The following is an 18,939-nucleotide window of genomic DNA, read 5'->3' as shown; positions in this document are numbered from 1 at the left end:
CGGTGTTGTCTCGCCCAAATTTCCTGAACGAACTTCTGCATGAAGTCGAGCTGAGTTGACACGGATGAGAATGCAGAACCTGAGCAGGGTGGTCAGAGAAACTTGTGGTCTGGGAACAAGGGGGGATGGTCCCCATCAGGGTCGTGCACCGAGCAGAAGCCGCCGCTCTGGATAAGGCTTTCGGTGCGAACCCCCACCGAGACACAAGTTGCACTCTTGAGCAAGCTCAGCTGTATTGCACCTTAACCCAAATTGCATCAGTAGATACGCTGCTGTATGAACATGCCACCGTGTGCAAATTGTAGGCTTTGAAGGATTCCCTCTTATTAGGGGTCTAAGCGAGCGCGTGATAATTTTCATAAATAGTGGCTACATCAAGACTTTTGTTAAGGGAGCCCATGCAATTGACCAGGAAAGAAACTTTTCACACGTGGCGCTTCATCACCGGTCATGTGTACCAGCGTGATCTACACACAACGCAAGCGCACGCCTATCCAGGATACGCACAGTCGGCTGCAGCACGTCGGTGGCCGTATCAGGCGTGGATGTGCTTGTTTATCGATTTGCGGATCATTGGTGAAACGTGAGGTGGGCACGCCTTTCGCACGCCTACGGTTTCGCGATAGGTGCGCGTAAATGCTGCCGTGCGGCTTTATGCGGGCGGTAAATAACAGGTAAATAGGAAGCAGCGACACCAAGAACAATAGGCTTTGAAGCAGCACTCTGGAAATCCAGTGAAGCCGGCACCTTGTGTAAACAGTCGGGCGGGCATGTGTGTCATTTGCTCGGTTTTGCTCGTCGTGTTTGTTTTGGTCTTAAAGGGCACCAGAGTCTCACAACTTTCCTCGCGGTGCGACGTGGAAATGGAACAAAGCGAAAAGCGGCCGTGGGTGGAGGGGGCGTGCAGCGTGTCCCTCCCCACATGTGACAAGTCGCGTAGGTTGTGTATGCCTATCCGCGAGTGTGTAGTGTGTGGAGTTTTTTTTTTTTTCCCCCCCCCCTTTTTTTAATGGCACGGGGGTTGTGGAACCACGCGTTCCTCTCTGAGCTGCGGATGTGCCAGGTTTCAGACACGCTCTGTTGCATTTTGAGCATTAATCGTCCTTTTGTTCCTTATCGTTTCAAGGTGTGTGTGTGTATTTGAGCATCACGGCGTGTGCAGAGGGCACCTGGAAACTAGCGTGGGGTGGTGGGGAGGAGAGGGGGGCGACTCGCCAACGCCGTGTTTATGCTTGACCCACGCATGTGGTTCCAGACGACCGCCAGGTGAGCCAGGTGACGGCGGAGAGTCACGAGAGGTGTTCCGAGGGGGTGTCGGAAAGAGCTCCCGCCCCCTCCCACCGTCTCCACCAACTCCCCGGGGCTGCCGAAGGAAGGCGCGACGCAGGCAGATGATAAATCACCGCGTGCGTGACCTGTTTTGAGGGCGAGGAGCACAGCGGCGCAGCGATAACAGCGCGTGACGGAGCCAATCAGAGGGCTGTTGCTGGAAACGGGCTGCTTTGCTTGGCTTTTGTTTTCAAAGAGCACTACCTCGTTTCATTTATTTATTTATTTTTTTTTAACTAATCAAGGTGATAGAGGACAAACCCGAGGTGACTGTAAATGGCTGTATCAGCACTGAACAGTCGGGCTTCAAAAGGAAATAACCCCCAAGCGTGCAGCAGTGCGTCATGAGAATGTACTGTTTTTGTTAAAATTTCGTTTTTACTTTTGACTGAGAAGAGCGATATGTGTGGTGAATCTCCAGTCTCATATAGAGGTCTCCTTTTAACTGGTGCATTATTGCATATGACGTGAAACATTGCGTAATTCCCCCGATGTTTGTGATCCTTCTGTTCTCCGTACCATGTGTTGCGAGTTGTGTCAGCAGTGGGTAGATGTAAATCCCGACGATAACGTCGATTATCCCCCGGTGAAGAACACCTTTTCCGGCCAGAGCGAGATCATCCAGTTGGAAATTGATCTTGTTTATCAAAATGTGTAATTGGCTTATTTTTCGGTTTTGGGTAATTAATCACCGTAGCGCGTTATCGTATTTGGCTTCGGATGGATGGTGAATAAACGGGTAACGTGGTTATGTTAATGAAAGAGATGCAGTGATTCACAGGCAGGCAGCTGCAACGCAACTGGTTAACTAAATTACAAGGGTCTAACATTACATAATGCATAATCTGTCCCGGCCTGTAATTTTGCATGGTCGAATGGAGTGGGTGCACGGGGGGGACTTCGACAAAAAAACAAAGTGAGGGCATTAGCCTTTACAGAATCTCATTTATTCACAGTACTTTGGTGTAGCCAGAGAGGCAAGAACTGGAATCTGCTTTTACTAATGCTTTATTAATAGCGAACGTTACCTTATTTATGTGGTACATCACAAAGCACATAGTTTAATGAAAAGGCTCTCGGGGTGGAGGAGGTCAAATAGCAGTTTCCGAGTCCCCTGATCACCCTTCCATTTAGAAGTTGCCCCATATTATGGGTAGTTAATAGGCCGCCAAACACAAGGCTGCTCTGCTTGGTACAGCGGGGCCCCAGCTGCCCTCGCGTCCATTTATTGAGCCGGGGAATGATCGTTGCTCTATGGCGAGAGGTCACTGCGTCATGGATACGCAGGGGAAGATGTCACGCGTGCTGTCGTTTTTCGAGTTCGAAGCGCTTAAAGGGGAACTAATGGTTGCCTTGTCCGTGTCTGAAAACCTGAAAAATGGTCAATATTCTAGGGGTGCATCTGTTCCCAAAGCCACGGGGCAGCCCGTCCAAGTGGCGGAGAAAGCAGATTTTCAGTTTAACACACATATGACTTGTGCCAGGATGTTTTTTTTTTTTTTCCTTCTTAAACATGATTTTAGCCACCCACACAGTTATCAGCACTGGCATTTGATTCTGTGGAGCAACAATAAAATCTCAAAACCAAAACACAGACACCAAGCAGGCATATGGGAGCAGACATGACACGAGGAGACAAAGGCAGACACACACAAACACACACTGCGACTCACATAACTGCAGGCGGCAGACAAAAGACCGAGCGAAAGGCCGGACTGAGCTGACTTTGTGCTGCTGAGATCCTTCGTCGTACGTTTTTTGGACGGGGAAATGGAATCGCTCTCGGCGTTGGGTTTATATCCTGCCAGCTCCCCTTTAGATGCAGTTCATGTCAGATGAAAGGGTAGTTTTTTTTTTTCTTTTTTTTTTTTTTAAATATGTCAGATTTTATTTTACTTAATATGTCTGCCTTTGATACTTTTATGATTAGGATTTTTTTCTCGTCCTTCACAGGGCCGTTTAAGTTGAGTTCGAGGGAACTCTTGCTCTGTCTTGTTTGTATGATTCACTGGACAGATTTTCATTTGTAATGCTTTACTGTGTTACATTATAATGCTTCATAAATTGATTTGTTGAAGCTGGTGGAAACATTCGAAATGTTTTTGTCTATATTTTTTTTATAATGCTATTTTTAAGATCTATATGCAGTGTTTTAAAAAAAAAAAGAAAAAAAAAAAGAAGCCCTACATTAAATGTGAGCTGGATATTCTGAGAAATTCTTGGTCATTACCTTAAACTCTTAAACATTTTACCTGGTTCTTTTATGCAGCTTTACTGACATTAGGCTAGGTTTCGGTCTACATTATTGACATTTCCATCGATCTATGCCCCGTAACAGTGTCTTTTTTACGAGCTGTTAATGCTGGCAACAGATAGCAAGTGGTTAAGAAACTGCACCGAAGGCTCCCGGATCAACACCTTACTACATACGAAGACTGGCCACGTAGGTGAGGAGGGCAAGCTATCCGAAATGAGCTTCTACTAGAATATCCAGCTGTATAAATGGATAAATTTGCTTGGGTGAAAGTCTCCACCAAGCAAGGAAGCGACGATCATACCGAAAACAGTAATAACCCTTCTCTAGGGTATCTCTTAGTAGAGCTACAAGTTGAATGAAAAGTGCCATTAAGCAACGGCTTCAGTTGTTTGGCCGGAGACCCTTGGATTGCAAGCGTTCTCAGTCAGCGCGCGCAAGGGCATCCAGACGCTTGCTCGAAATGTGATTTGCGAGAGCCTGTTGGAAGGAGGGTCTCTGTAAAAAGGCTTCCAGCGCATAAAGAGTTGCTCCAGCCCAGCGCGGCCAACTTTCCCCCTCTCCGGTACCTCCAGGTCAAGTCTGGTCCCGCCGCTTGCCATCTGCCCCACTGTTTGCACTCGGCGCTGCGGTGCCTGTAATCTCGAAAACATTTCCTACCGATGGGCCAACCGGAGCTGTGAATGCTGGGAAACATGAATGCTCCTCTTTCATGCTGTATGTCTGCAGTAATGCGCCTTGGCCTTTTATAGCTGTTGCTCAGTTAGCGGGCTGTTTTGTAATATTCCGAATCGAAATCAGGGCCCAGCGAGCCGGCGTCAAAGTTATATCTCGGCTTTTTTCACAACTCCCGGGTTTTGTCTGTCTCGTTTTTTGGCCAAAAGGGAAAGGGTGCGACACGTATCAAGTATTAAGTCATTATTGGTTAAGTAGGTTCTCTTACCATCTTTTAAATAAATGCTTTACTCATTTCAAATGGAAAGACGACTTTGTTGTTGCCGTTGTATTAGAAAAAGGTAAGCCAAACCCAACGGTTAAGAACACAACAATTTTATTAGGCTACATTTATGCCAGATGTGTCAACCAAGCAACGTGAACGACCGCTTGTCCTGAGGGGGGAGGGGATACACCCTGGACGGGATGCCAGTCCATCGCAAGGCACCCCAAGCGGGACTCGAACCCAGCACATGGCGGGCACCGGCCAAATCCCCCCAGATGTGTCAAATCAAAGTTAAAAAAAAAAATCCAGTCACTAATCTGCCTTTTAGATTCCTGAGATATTTTATTATTGTAATAAATTATAATGCATATCCTAGAGAAAAGGTTTTTTCCCTGTGTTAGTTTTTAACTAACACGTAAATAAAAATAGCTGCGGATCTGTACGGGGCTAAGACCACTGGCACGGGAAAGTTAATAGTAATGATGAAACCCGCAACATTTTAAGAATGAGCTGAGCTTGTGCTACATGTTGTAGATACATATTCCCAATGTGGCATCTGTCATTGGTGCTGCTTGGTATCTATTAATTTGCTGAAGGATTGCAGGGATAGCAGGAAGGACTCTGACAAATCAGACAAGATGTTCGTTTCAAATCAGCGCTCCGCTGCAGCGGTGGCAGATGAGAAGCAAATCTGCCGAAGTTTCTGGGGAGACAAAAGTGTTTCTCGAGTAGCTAGCAGATGGAATTTGAAGGAACACCTTTCACACTCTGAATTTAGGGTGGGCTGTCACACTATTTAAACATGATCAGACATATAGTCTTGTACCGTACGCTCAGTATTTAGCAGTCGCACGTCTCCGTTGGATCAAGAATGCTCGGGAACAAGTTGGCGGAAACACACGGGTGTAAATAATTACGGAAGCATTACCGGCCCGCAGGTATGGATCTATGGACTCGTGCTCGTGCTGTCCGTGGGTGGGGCGTTGAATAGGTATACATTTTGGTAATGTAGAGATATTCTGCTGGATCTGGATTACAGATGTTACGCAAAAAGAGAACCGGGCTCGTAAGTGGTCATTTTGAATCTCGTAAATGGGAATCTTACGCTTTTCATTTGTTCGTGTTTAGAAGCTGTCCGGTAGTTTTGGAAGCGAGCGTCAGCTTTGGATGCCGTCGCTAATTGGGTTTGCTGATCGCTGACTGAGAAATTCTTCATCTTGAGCCCGTTCGGTCCCCATTCCGTAACTTTTCACGATGCACTCAAGTGGATGGCGGGTGAACAGTCTTCTGAACCTGAACTGGGTGGAGAGCCATGCAAGAGGTTATAGGGATTTTGAAAAAACGGATTGAAGTGTTACGCCACTGTAAAGGACTGGACTCGATATATTGACTGTTCTCGGTGGGCCGCCTCTTCTTCGCAGCGGGACCTGCACGCTCAGCTACTCGTTTTTGAGTGTTCAATCCCCGATGATTTGTGGAATGCCGGTTCTTACGCTGGAATTGCAAGTGGATAAATGCTGGCGATGCGGGTGTTGTTTTGCGGCGTGTCCGGTTCGGGGTGCGGAAGGTCTATTCTCAGTGGGGCAGGTCGCAGAGTTCATCCGGAAACAGAAAAGTGGGCTGCTGAGAGCTCTAGCCAGTGTGGACTTGAAGGGCTTTCTGCTGAAACCACACTGCAAACCCTGTGCTACCTGCAAGGTCCTGTTCAGATTCCGGTCGTTGGAAACGTACGCTGTAGGCGCGAGGGAGCTTCGAGTGGCCGTTGTTCCAGGGACATCCTCAGGTGTCACGAGTCCCGCCGCCACCTCCTTCCCTCCCGTCGCTCGTTTGCATTCCCGTGGGTCTTCAAGCAACAGGAGCGTATCCCGTTCGTGCGCCGGTGCCTCTGCCTGCTGTTTTGATTGACGGAGCCTGCCGTTGGGGTCTAACGAGGAGGAGAAAAAGCTTGTAAATAAATAATTGATTGGCGTAGCGAAGTAAGATTCCCCTTTGAGTTGGGCGGAGCAGAACTAGAGCTTCCTCCAAAGCGCCATCCCTCCCCAAGGCTTCCGGGCGCTCTTCACCTGAGGACACCGGGGGTGGTGTCGGATGACAGTCGTGTGGTGAACGAGGCAGGGACATGTGAGACGATTCTAAATATAGGGGCCTCGGAGCGCCAGTGCCTTGCTTATTTGTTACAGCATGAATACCTCACTGTGTAATGTGCTGTACTCTGGTCAGGAGCACGGCGGCAGTTTTCGGGTACTCCCGGCGAGCGCTTGGGCGACGCTCTATGTACGCGCAACAGATTAAGCGCCTTCCGTACAATACGTACATCTGCGTTGTATTGTTCAGAACTTGTGAATGCAGAGCAGTTAATGATTTAGTGAATGCGCCGTACTGTATTCCTGGACTCTGACATCTAGGCATGACAAATTCTTTACCTAGATGTCACAGTGTGCAGTGGAGGTTCGCGCACCTGACAGTGCCCTGTCACCATGACTACATGGCTCCAGGGCTAGAAGCTAATGATGTGTCAGGCGGGAGGTTCCTCACAGCAAACTTATGTTGACTTGTGTCCGCTGCCTATTAGTGGAATGTCTGCCCTGCGGAGGCTGGAGAAACAAACGGTTAATTGCAGAGCTCCGCTTACCGATGCTCATACCGTAAGGCTCGTCTCGGGAGGGAGCGGTGAACAAATAAAAGGCACCGCCCTCTGCCCCGCGCCGCCACGGACAGTGGAGCTGTGGGAAACCCGAAACCGGTTTGTATTCCTGCAAATAAGCCAGCCCTTTTTGTCATTATTTATTTAGGCCGCAGGGTCAGGTCGCGCTTCGGAAATTGACAGGGCGGTTGCGAGGCCAGAGCCCAAGAAGCGCTGGGGGGTTTTGTTCTTGGTGGAGGTATGCACCTGAGCCTTGGCTTCCTTGTCAAACATCTCGGCTCTTCCTTGTGATGGCGGTATATATGGGTGTCTGCCAAGAGGATGAATAATTTGCATACCGATACCTTATCCACGATGGCTTTATATAGCATGGCGTATGTATTGCGAAGCATTGCCACGAGCTTCTGATGCCACGCCGACTCAATCATGTCGGCTCATATATGATGGCCAGTAGTGTTGGCAGCACAGGGCAGCCAGTGGGGTTTGAGGAAGAGACAAAGGGTTGTAAACAGTCAGGATATGTGCTCCAGAAAGCATGATGCATTGCTGTCAGGGTACAGTTCGCAGCAAGCGAGGGGAAATGGGTGGAATGATACAGGAGTGAAAGCGCAGCAAGATGGTAACTGAAGCTCGTTGTCTGTACATTGTTGTTATGGATCGATCCCGAGAGTCTCAATGTTGCGAGGTGTTTGCAGCCTCGGACTGGGCAGGAACTGAAATATAAGATGCGTAACATACCATGATATGTCTGCCCAGGTGCAGTGCTCATCTTGGTGGGATTTACTCCGGACATTGCGGAAGGTGACATAGAAACTAGAGCCAACGCCTTCCATCTAAAGGACTGAATCCCACCTCCTGCTGTTGTAGCTCTTGCCCTAAATTGCACCAGTGAGAATTACCCTGCTGAATGAACGGGACGATCATTGTGAGTACATTTATTTATTTATCAGATGCTTTTCTCCAAAGCGCCTTCCAGTGAACTCTATGTAGTGTTACCAGCCCACACACCTTATTCACCAAGGTGACTTACACTGCTCGACACACTACTTCCAATGGGTCACTCATCCGTACATCAGTGGGACACACACTCTCTCTCTCTCTCTCTCTCTCTCTCTCTCTCTCTCTCACTCACACACTATGGGGGAAGCTGAACAGCATGTCTTTGGACTGTGAGAGGAAACCCACGCAGACACAGGGAGAAAATGCAAACTCCACACAGACTGAGCAGGGATCAAACCCACATCTTCTCGTACCACGCAGGCGCTGTGAGACAACCGCGCTGCTCCCTGTGGCACCCCGCTTGCTGTGCTACCATGCTGCCCCGAGTAGCTGAACATTGAAAGTTGCTGTCAGCCGAAGAAATAAATAACAAAGAGAAGAGCATTGTACTAAGGAGTGAGCCGTGAGGTACGCCTAGCGAGAGGAACACAAATGTCGGTCCGGCACGCATCCGAGTCTGTTGAATTCTTACAACGGAAAGTAAGTGCATGATGTTGGTGGTGCCCCAAATGAATAGGGTAGGTGGCAAACATCAGTCACACAAGGCTGTGATTGAAGAGAGGGGCAGCCCTTGAATCCCAGGGCCCGCGGCTGAGAACGGCCGCCAGCAAATGGGGCTTTCCGGGATTACAGCGGGGCCAGTGTAAAAGGCCATCGGTTGTCTCCTGCTGCCAGCCAGACGTGCCCTAGCGCAGTTAAGGCACCGAGGGCATTATCTCAACAATTTGCAATTGTGGCGCGTGGGGGGTGTACGTCCACAGTGTCCGGTTGGAAAGAGGAAGTCTTTGTGCAGGATGCTACAGCCCCTCTTTCTTATCGAGAAGCGTACACAGTATTTGTGGACTGCCTTCGGGGTTTGCATTTCCACAGAACACATTTGTGTGATGTGTAGCACAGCTGAGGAATTAGTTTTACAGTGGCCCTTTCAAGGGAACCGTGTATGGACCAAGCTCTATTAGCATGGTTTATTTCAGGTGTTTTTATGCATTCGCTTTTAATACCAGTACCATTTTCGGACTGTAATATGGGCAAGGGGAAGAAGGCAATTGTTCAGAAAACCATTTTATTCTCGTTACTGCTAAGGGAATTGTTTTGCAAATTGTATTTACCAGTAGCACGCAGTGACAAATATCTGTAGTGAAGAAGGAATAACTCTGCTGTCACTGTTGAATGAATGTATGAGATGGATGCTTGAACAACCGTAGGAAATATTGAATAGGCCCGAGGCTGACACACTCACCTGGCACTGATTTTAAAGTAAAAAATACGGTAGGAACATGTAATATGCTTGTGTTGTCTGCTCATTAGGCTTATGGTGATATGTTTCAGTGGCCGCAGTGGACTTCTGTGATATAGTCAGTCGGGAGTTCTCCTGCGTAGCTTAAAAAGGAAAGGTGGAAGAAAAGGAGTGTCTATATAATGATCTCTTACAAAAAAGTAATCTTTATTAATGCTTACATTTCTCATGCATGGGGTGTGGCGGCGCAGCTGGTTTGGCCAGGTCCTGTTCTCTGGCGGGTCTGGGGTTCGAGTCCCGCTTGGGGTGCCTTGCAATGGACTGGCGTCCCATCCTGGGTGTGTCCCCTCCCCCTCCAGCCTTGCACCCTGTGTTGCTAGGTTAGGCTCCAGCTTGCTGTGACCGTGCTTGGGACAAGCGGGTTCAGTCAATGTATGTGTGTGATTTCTCATATAGGCTGGAGGTGGTTAAAGGTCCTGTTCCTTCCTGATTCCCCTCCCCCTCCAGCAAATCATCTCAAGAGTCTTCTTTATGGCCAGGAAGAATGAGGAAAAGCAGTACCTGTGTGAAGACACACAACGAGTCGTGAACCTTTGGTGTTATCCAGTGCAGTGCTTGTCTAGTGAACTGGGACGGCGTGGAGAAGCTGTCGACTGATGACCCGCTTTCCGATGAGCCGTGAAAGTGTCAGCCCAACTCCGGGTGAAAGTTTACGGCTGTGACATTTGCACCTCATTTGTGATGTAATAACAGGGGTTAATGACCAATGCTCACACTTGTGCGCTGGACACGTCGAAGTAGAAAATATTCCATTTATTTCTTACGGAAGAACCACTTTGCCCTTGTTTGGGTTTGCCTTGGCAAAGATATGTGGAGAAAGTTGAACTCCAGGATGTCTAGACGTGGTTCACAGTCTTAATAAACAGCATACCAGAACTGCTTTAAGTTAAACCACTGGTTCACTAAATAGGACCAATAAAATGAAATTTGTTCTCGTTGTTGCGCAACAGGCGAATAACGTGAAATGGTAGTAAAAGTCATTTAAAAGAAAATGTTGCGTATCGCCCCGTGCCGTGTTTCTCGTCCGGTTGCTAGGTAATGCCATACCGGCAACCCCAACATTAAGAATAACGGTCTTAAAAACTCGGAGGGAAAGGAGAAAAACTTGAAAGAAAAGTAAGCTTTGCATTATAGTTTGTCGGTATTCTTTATGCCGTTGTCGGATATTGTTTCGCGTCTCTCAAGGAGCGAAGGATTAATCCAGAGCGCCCTACATTTGTTGCTCGGTTACGTGGGGGCGGCAGGAGCTGTGTAAGTTTTTAATCTTCGGAGGAGGCTGGGTGGGGGGGCGGCATCTGTGCTTTGCCGCTCAAGCAGTCCTCCTCGCTTCTGTGCACGGTGAAGTGCGTGAGGCTCAGACCACATGAGAGGCCTGGGGCTACGTGAAGACGCATGGTGCCAACCTTACTGGGGGGGAGGGGTTAGTTCACGGGACCGAGGTAGGTCTCCCGCGGCAGATGGGCGGTCGCGTCCGACGGGGGGGCCCGGTCCGGGACGCTCGGATGGGGACGTGCGTTCTCACACGGGACATACGTCGAATGGAGCGGAGGGCAGTTTTTATTTTAGGTGTATAGGTGCTGTGCACTTAGCGTGCGTTTCGCTTATCTCCGTATTTCCGGAGACTCTCTGGGGCCACGTTCATCACATTCCGCTGCCGGTACGGGTCCGTGCTCCGCTAATCACTTTGCGGAAGAGTCGTAGCACATGAAAGCAAATGTTCGGTGAAGTAAACGGACCGAAACGGTTTTAAGGCTTGACGAAATGTAAGAAAGGCGAACCGTTTTATATCGGCGAGGAAGCAAGGAATTTTCTCCCATATTTTCGGCGTCTCTCTTCCTGGCGTCAGTCCATCCAAGAACCTGCGCTGCTAGGTCGTCCACCCCAGGACAGGAAGCGAAGGAAGAGGAGGAAGGCCGACGGACGGATCCCTCCCGAGAGGCGTACCGCCGCGCACCCTGTCCTCTGCCTCTTGCTGGCGTTCGTTTCGGCCACGGTGCCGTCGTCTTTTCAGCGGGTTTCTTGTCCTCGGCCGCCTCCGTAACGCCGATGCCCTCCACCCCTGGCGCAAAATGTTCCCCGTGTCACGACCGCTTGCTGAGAGCTGCCCAGAAACGGGCTGGCGATTACTCAGTACCGCCTTAATAAACCGTAGAAATCCACTCATGGGATTGCGGTAAGTCAAGTTCGAGTGCAGGGATGGGTGAAATCCCACCTTCTGTCAGCTTTCCGAAGCTCGAAGGCATCGCTTTGAAAGATTCCCAAGGAATGCACCAACGGTCCGTTAACGCTCGTCACAACAGCTACGTTATGAAGCTTGACGCGCTGCGTCGGAAATGAATGCGCGAATGCGTCCGAAGCTTCTGTCTCCAATGCGAACGGGGAATCGAGTCGATAAGTCATTTTGAAAGTCAGCTCGTCTTAAAATGTCTCATTTATTTTAGGATTCAAAACTAGATTTCGGATTAAAAACAAACTGTTTTGACGCTAATGCAAATGGCAAAGTCAGAAAGTCCCCATTTTAAAAAATGGTACCTCTACTTTGTTTACCATGATGTCTATGAGACAGAAATTGAAAGTCCCCTTGGTATTCCCCCTGCTTAAAAAGATCAAAATAATCACGAAAAAAAACTCAAGGACTCTGTGCAGCAACATGAATATTGTTAATTATCTTAATGCTGGATGCCAGAAATAGGTTGGAATGTATATTTTTAATGAAATAGAATATTTAAACAAAACGCTTGAGAAAGATTCTGTGAGGATTTCGTGTTATTACCATAAATCATACTTAGAATATGAGCGTAGAATCAGTCGTCGATAGGAAGCACGGCACAGATACGTCCATCCAGGGTGTAATGTTTTACATTCAGACGGCAAAAGCAATATCGGAGTAATTCAGAAAAATTATTGATGAAATTTACATCAGCATTTGGAAAATGAATCGCATGTGAAACCGGTTTAGAGAGAGCAGTTTCGTGAAGAAATTAATTCATAATTTAATGTATTTCTTATATGAGGGCTGTCGTTTGAGGAACATAAATGAGTCTGATTGATCTTCCATGTTAATGAAAAAAACGTCATCGGACACGTCATTGTACAGCTGCGTCAGTCACAAAACTCTTTCTAAATTGTTTCAAATTCCTGTCTAGGAAGGCAGAACAAAATGTATAAATAAATGTGAGCATTGTGCGCTGCTGAGGTTAACTTCAAAAATGTTAACCCACAATGATGAAAATGTGAATATTAATTGTCCGTATTGACGCTTCTGTGTGTATGAAACACTTCAGGGATTTAGAATTTTAAGTTGATTATGTACAGAACATTTGTCTTTAAAAAACATCACATAATATGTCATTGATATTTTATTTTTTATAGCATTTAACTAAATTGCATGTTATGATATTTAACGTTAAAAGCTAATAGAAGTGGGAAGATGAAATGGAACATCGATTGTTGGTTATTCTCAGGGACATATGATAAAGATTGATGTTAAAAATTAAAACTATTTTGAAATCACAACCGCTCTGTATACAGTTAGAAAGAAAGTTAGAAAGAAAGCCAAAATATTGAAATACAGCAGCCAGATTAACTGGTACCTACTAGATGTCCAAAGCATGACGAAGTTGTGATTTTCCTCTAAAATGCAAGATATATTCATGCATTCATATCCATCCATCCATCCATCCAGAATTGTCAAATTACAAAGCAGAAATTAGTGTGATTTAAACTGCAGTAGGCAGTATTGTAAATATACTGTATATGTCATTGATTAAAGGTTTAAAATCCTTGAGGTCGATGAAGATTACCTCCCTATACGAATGAACAAATGCAGAAAATCTCGTGACTTTGAGTGAAGTGCAGTGAACTTTGGAAGAACAATTTTTTCAAAAAAAAAAAAAAAAAAATTTCACATTGTATCTTTTCACTTTTCTATTCCCGAAGGCAAACATTTTAAAAAAAATGTCATTTATTCTTCTATACAGCGGTGGAAAAAAAAAAAAACAAGAACACAACATTTTGGCTCAAGGAGAGTATGACTCATCTAAGAAATGCGTAACGCGATACACGAAAATGATCGTCTTCAGAAGTATTGTTTTGAGATGTGATGTCCTTTTTCTTTCCAGCGTGAGGGATGTGTCGCTCGCCGTGTCGATACACAACATGCTGTCTCCAAGGAGCCCTTTCCTTTCTTCGTCTCCGCATGAGCTCATGGGCGTTTTTATATGTTCCGTTTTATGGAGAGCGCTTGTTGGGGCACGGAGCCTCGAGGTGTAACGCAAATGAACCCCTCCGTCAGGTAGATGCCATCCATGTGCCCTCTGTTCTGCTGCAGGGTATGTTTATAACTATATAACTATATAACTATGACTATAATGTGTGGCAGTGCTCACCTTCAGCCTAATTAGGCATCATCCTTGCTTTTGCTCGTTAAAGGTTTGTCTTGCTCTCTGCTATCCATCTCGTGTTGTTTATGTGTGTGTCGCACTTAGGTGAGCTCGGACGTCTTATTCGCGGCCCCTCGGCGCGTTTCCGCTGGGACAGCAGCCCAACTTCGCACGGCCCGGACCGGCAATTAAGTGCAGCGTTACATGTGGCTGACGCAAGGCTGGCGTGGCACGCAGTGTAATGTGGGTGCCTCCACAGCCCCGTGTTTTACACCTTCATCCTTAACCAGTATGGAGAAACCGCACTCTGCCAGTAAGCTCGTTTCGTTTAATCGTGGGAAGCGGATCCGCAGGGCGGCCGTCTCGACATGGTACCGGAGAACAGAAATTGCCGACGAAGCAGAATCTCGTGTCTCGAGGTTATTAAAAAAGAAGACGTGCACTAAGCCATCTGTGTTGTGCAGTGGTTATTCCCTACCTGCCGCTGGCGGAGAGGCTCGATGATCGGTGCCTTTTGTTCTAAGGGCTCTTTGCAGTTGGTGAGCAAACGTGGCTGATGGCCCATGTGGAAGGTCTCAGGTTCGAACTCTGGAGTTGGTTCACGCTCCTGCCTTCTAGCACAGCGCCGGGAGTGGAGGGACAAAGAGAGATTGTGTTGTTGTGTTTTTTTTTTTTTTTTGCCCACATCAAGGCATTCCTGCCATGCCTTCCCCAGGTCTTGGCAAGATTGTCTGATATCAAGCAGAGGCCGTTTAGAATTTTTTTTGTTTTGTTTTGTTTTGTTTCCCCTAGCTTCCTTTCTCTGAGAGCAGGAGGTGGAGCAGGGTGGTGGGTGGGCAGGCAGACAAGATCCAGCAGGGCATGGAACTGAAACCTGGATCTGCCGTTGCTCTTTTTATTTATTTATTTATTTATTTATTTATTTATTTATTTAAAAGCCATGTTGTCCTGCAGCATGTGAGCTCACAACGAAAGAATGCCTTACTGGGTTGGTGACAGGGATCCTGCAAACTGGTCCTCTGCGCGGTTGCCACCCACGCTGCCTGCGTAGGCCCGGGAAACCAGTGGGAGGCAACAGGAGGCGTGGTACATTCGCAGGAGCGGTGTATTTGATGGGGATTGGCAAAGGTCTGGCAGCACAGCGCTGAAAAACCCGAAGGATTTTTAATTCCTCTCCTTGTTTCCAAAGCCCAGGAGGGGAGCTGAACACAGACTTCCTCTATCTTGTGATTTGCACATAATTTTCATCCCGATGGCAAACGCAGCTTTTTGGAAAGATTTTGAGTGCCGGTTAGCGACGTCAGTCCGTTGTTGTTGTTGTTGTTGTTGTTTATTGTGGTTACGCGGTGCTGTGCTGCAGGTGATCCGCTGCCGTGCAGTCGCTTCCAAGAAAGGAATCCACGTTCCCATGATCTCCAGCTGCCTTTCTTCCTCGAATACGGAAAAATTGATGCGCGCCGGGGATGTAAAGGCAAGATGGACAAACCCGGCCTCGAAGCCCTCCTCGAGCAGGCCTGGGACCCCGAAACCCGAGGGATCCCTCGTGGGCGAGACGCATGCCGAGCGTGATGTCGCTGCCGTGAAGGGGGACGGTTGAGGTAGCTTAGCCGCATGCTGCACCGCTGATGTCATCGCACCGAGTGCTTATGCCTGGGCTCCAACTCATCGCTGGCATCACTCAGAAGTTAAATTCTTAAGATACCTCACTCCTGTGGTACAGCGGTGATTCATCCCGGGAGCTAAAATAAACATGACCCTCCCCAACATGTGGTGCTCGCGTGAATCTGTACGCTCGAGCCGAAGGGATGTTCCCCTTATTTGCACGGACTGACTCATAGACACAAGGGGTTTAAAGTTGCCGTTTCAGGGCTTTAAATTGCCATTTAAAAAAAAAAAAGAGGAAGCCATATGTTGAAGCGTGAAAGGGGCAATTTTTTGATGTATGCTGGCTTGCGCTCAGAGGACAGGAGGCGTAAAAGGCCGGTCTAGGTGCCACCTTGATGCCGTTGCACGACAAATGTAGAGTTGCACGTGCAATTTGCTGTGCGTGATGAAGCTCAGGTTATGTTTTCCGTAAGAAATTTTTAAATATTTTCAGTAGTTACAGCGATGCTGCTGTAGTAATAATAACAAAGAATACCGTCGCCTTTCTCCAAAGCTACCTACGATGATTTATGTCTTTATACAGATGGGTATTTTTTTTTTTACCGAGGAAATTCACGGTAAGTACCTTGCTCACGGGGAAGCGGGAGGCGGTATTCGAAATTGCGACCTCCGAGAACAACGGTAGCAGCTCAAACCACCACGCCACCCGCTGCCCCAAAAATGAAGCGGAGGCGAAGTAAAGGTGGAATCCAGCGGTTTTGTGCGCTGCCGTCAAGATAAGTGCCAAAAAGTGGGAGACGTGGCACCGGACGTCCGCTCGCTCCCCGGGGCCGGAGGACGGGCTGCATTCCTTACGTGCGGCTCAAGCAGACGCACGGCGTGTAAACTCCCGTCGCGTGTCCTGTGCGGCAACTGCTCAAAATCGGTTTCTCATCCATTCTCGCAGTAGCCACTTCAAAAGGGAGACTCCGAGAAGAAGAAATAACCGTTAGCTCCATTATTACTCGTTACGAGCGTCGGAGAGCCTCTCTTCTCCGACGCGTGCCGCGCTCTTCAGCCTGCGGCTTTTGATTCGGGCTTGCGAAACAACGCACGCGTGCAAGATTTCGGGAGCCGCCGGTGCCTCGGCGGCATACTAACGGGCCGTCTAATGTGCCGAACGACTGGCACGACGGTCCTTGGAAAGATGCAGTAAGGTGATATTTAGATCCGGAAAAAAACAAATAAAAAATAAATAAATTGAGTCGAGTCTGAGAAATGAGCTTTTTCCGGACCTGAAATCGTATCGGACGCCGCGTTACGTTTTCAGTTAAACTAATTTCCATTGTTTGTCGTCTTCCCAAGGTCTTCGTCCAAGTCATCCGAGTTCTGCATCGTCGGTCGGTCGGTCCGCCCGCCAGGTTTTCATTCGCGTCACTTTCACTTTCGCAGACTTTTTCGACTCTTTTACCCTTGTATCTTTTCGCCGGTGGCGCACGGTTTGGCTCGTAATACGCGGCAGCAGACGTTGCTGTGAAATCCAGCCGTTTTTGGTGGCATGTACGCTTACAAGCTGCAGCGCATTTCAGATGATATCGAGGTGCAGCGGAGGGAGGAAACTTGAGCTCGTTTCTTTTTTTTCATCCTTTATTTGGTTTTGTGGTTTCACATAGTTTATCAGAAGCTTAATTAGAATCGCGCACGCATCTGGCGTTACCAAGAAAGCCCTTCCAAGTAATCGGCGACCTCATTTTCCTTTGTTAACCGATCAGCTGAGGCCGTCCCTCCGCTGCAGCCGGGTCACATGGCCATGATTCACAAGTTTGGTGTGTCTTTGCGGAGGAAACGGTGTTCAGACACCACTGCTCTGTGTGTGTGTGTGTGTGTGTGTGTGTGTGTGTGTGCGCGCGTCTGCCCGCACCATCTATTCCGTGAGCTGACCCAGCTCCTGGACAGGGAACAAACACACAACAGAAAGCATCAGCTAATACTTTGTTTTAGCGATGCTTGGAAATTCCCTCTAGGGCAATATTTGATGGCGTACGAACAATGGACATCAGTGTAACAGAGGAGCGCATCCAGACGTGGACTGGTCCGCTTGCACCGATCCAAGGAGGTTATGCTGGAAACATTATACTTTTATAACAGATATTTATTTATTCCTGTGAATGTTGCTATTGCATCCTACAGTTTCCTTTGAGATTGAGCATCCATCCATCCATCCATCCATCCATCCATCATTTTGAACAGTACAACGTGTGGAATGGTGTCGTTGGCAAAGCAGTTCTTTTCCAGTTAAATACTTGACATTTAGTGAACGGCTGGGAGGAGCTGGCAACTGATCGTTGCAGCTGGAGGCGGGAACTTCATCAAGGTCTGGGACGTGGCGAACAAAAGCTGCGACTACAGGCTGAGGAGAGGCGAAGACGCAGGAAGGTCAGGCTTCAAGTGGAACATATGAACGGCACCCGGCACATCTGTTGCAACTGCGGCAAGGATTGTCATTCTCGTTTGGGCCTTCACAGTCATGGCCGGCGATGCAAACCACCGTGAAGTGGACAAAACCAAGGCGCAATTCCATGGTCTTTCTAGACTGATGGATGCCAATGATGACTTGACATTTGCACAGTTAAGAGTAACAAACCTTTCTGAACTTGACCACTACGTACATTTTAATGCAATGATACATTAGCGTTACGGTATCTGTAATATGGCAGCGTTCTGGACAGATGTCACTGTAGGCGAAAGAAATGAATGGGTTAAAATGGAGACATTTAAACCATCGCTTCTGTTCCCGTGCCGTGCGGTGCTCTATTTCTCCCAAATCTTGCAGGACGCATTCCTCTCTGATCTGCTTTGCTGGTTAGTTACGCTCCGAGGTTCGGTGGGAAGCAGCTGACTTCATTGTGCTCCAGGTGTAGTTTATTTCCCCCCCGGCCGGGTAGCCCTGTTCATCCTGCGATACTCTCAGCTGTCATCCACTTATGTCGGGTGAGCTCGATAGTGAGCATCCGTGAAAGGCGCTTCAGAGTTCAGCTTCTCCCTGACTGCGCTGTTGAAATAGGTGTTGATGAGGGCTTTCTTAATGCAATCACCATGGTTTTCTGCATGTGTAAAGGAAGTGTGTTGCTGGGAAATGACTCCAGGTGCGGGACCGGTCGTGTGTTTTGGGGAGGAGGCAAACGCGCATTTCCGTCGCTCGCTTTGCACCACGAAACCATGCCGGTCGGTGACACGGATGCCACGGACTCCCGTCGAGAAGCGGACGGCGGTGGCGTGGGGGCGGCCGATACGCTGCGCGGCGCTTGGAGCCGCTGCCTTTGGGTCTGAAGGTTGCCGCTTTGAATCCCACCTGTAGGGCTCATGAGCAAGGTGCCGAAATTTCCGCAGTACAAATTACCCTGCTGTATAAATGGGTAAAATCGTTGTAAGTGGCTTTAGAGAAGTGCGTCGGCTCGGTGAATGTACGTAAATGGGCGTCTGGCACAGGCCGGCTCGTGGCGCGGGAGG

The 18,939-nt window shown here is 48.1% G+C and overlaps 1 protein-coding gene across 1 annotated transcript in view; it reads left to right on the top strand.

Moving 5' to 3' along the window:
- Nucleotides 1-18,939, top strand: part of bcl2a (BCL2 apoptosis regulator a) — a 49,700-nt gene that overhangs the window by 7,532 nt on the left and 23,229 nt on the right. The window lies entirely within an intron of this gene.

This window comes from Scleropages formosus, chromosome 19, assembly GCF_900964775.1.
Source record: "Scleropages formosus chromosome 19, fSclFor1.1, whole genome shotgun sequence".
Taxonomy (NCBI): Eukaryota; Metazoa; Chordata; class Actinopteri; order Osteoglossiformes; family Osteoglossidae; genus Scleropages; species Scleropages formosus.
The sequence above is the reverse complement of the archived record's forward strand: the minus strand, read 5'-3'. Positions and strand labels throughout refer to the sequence as shown.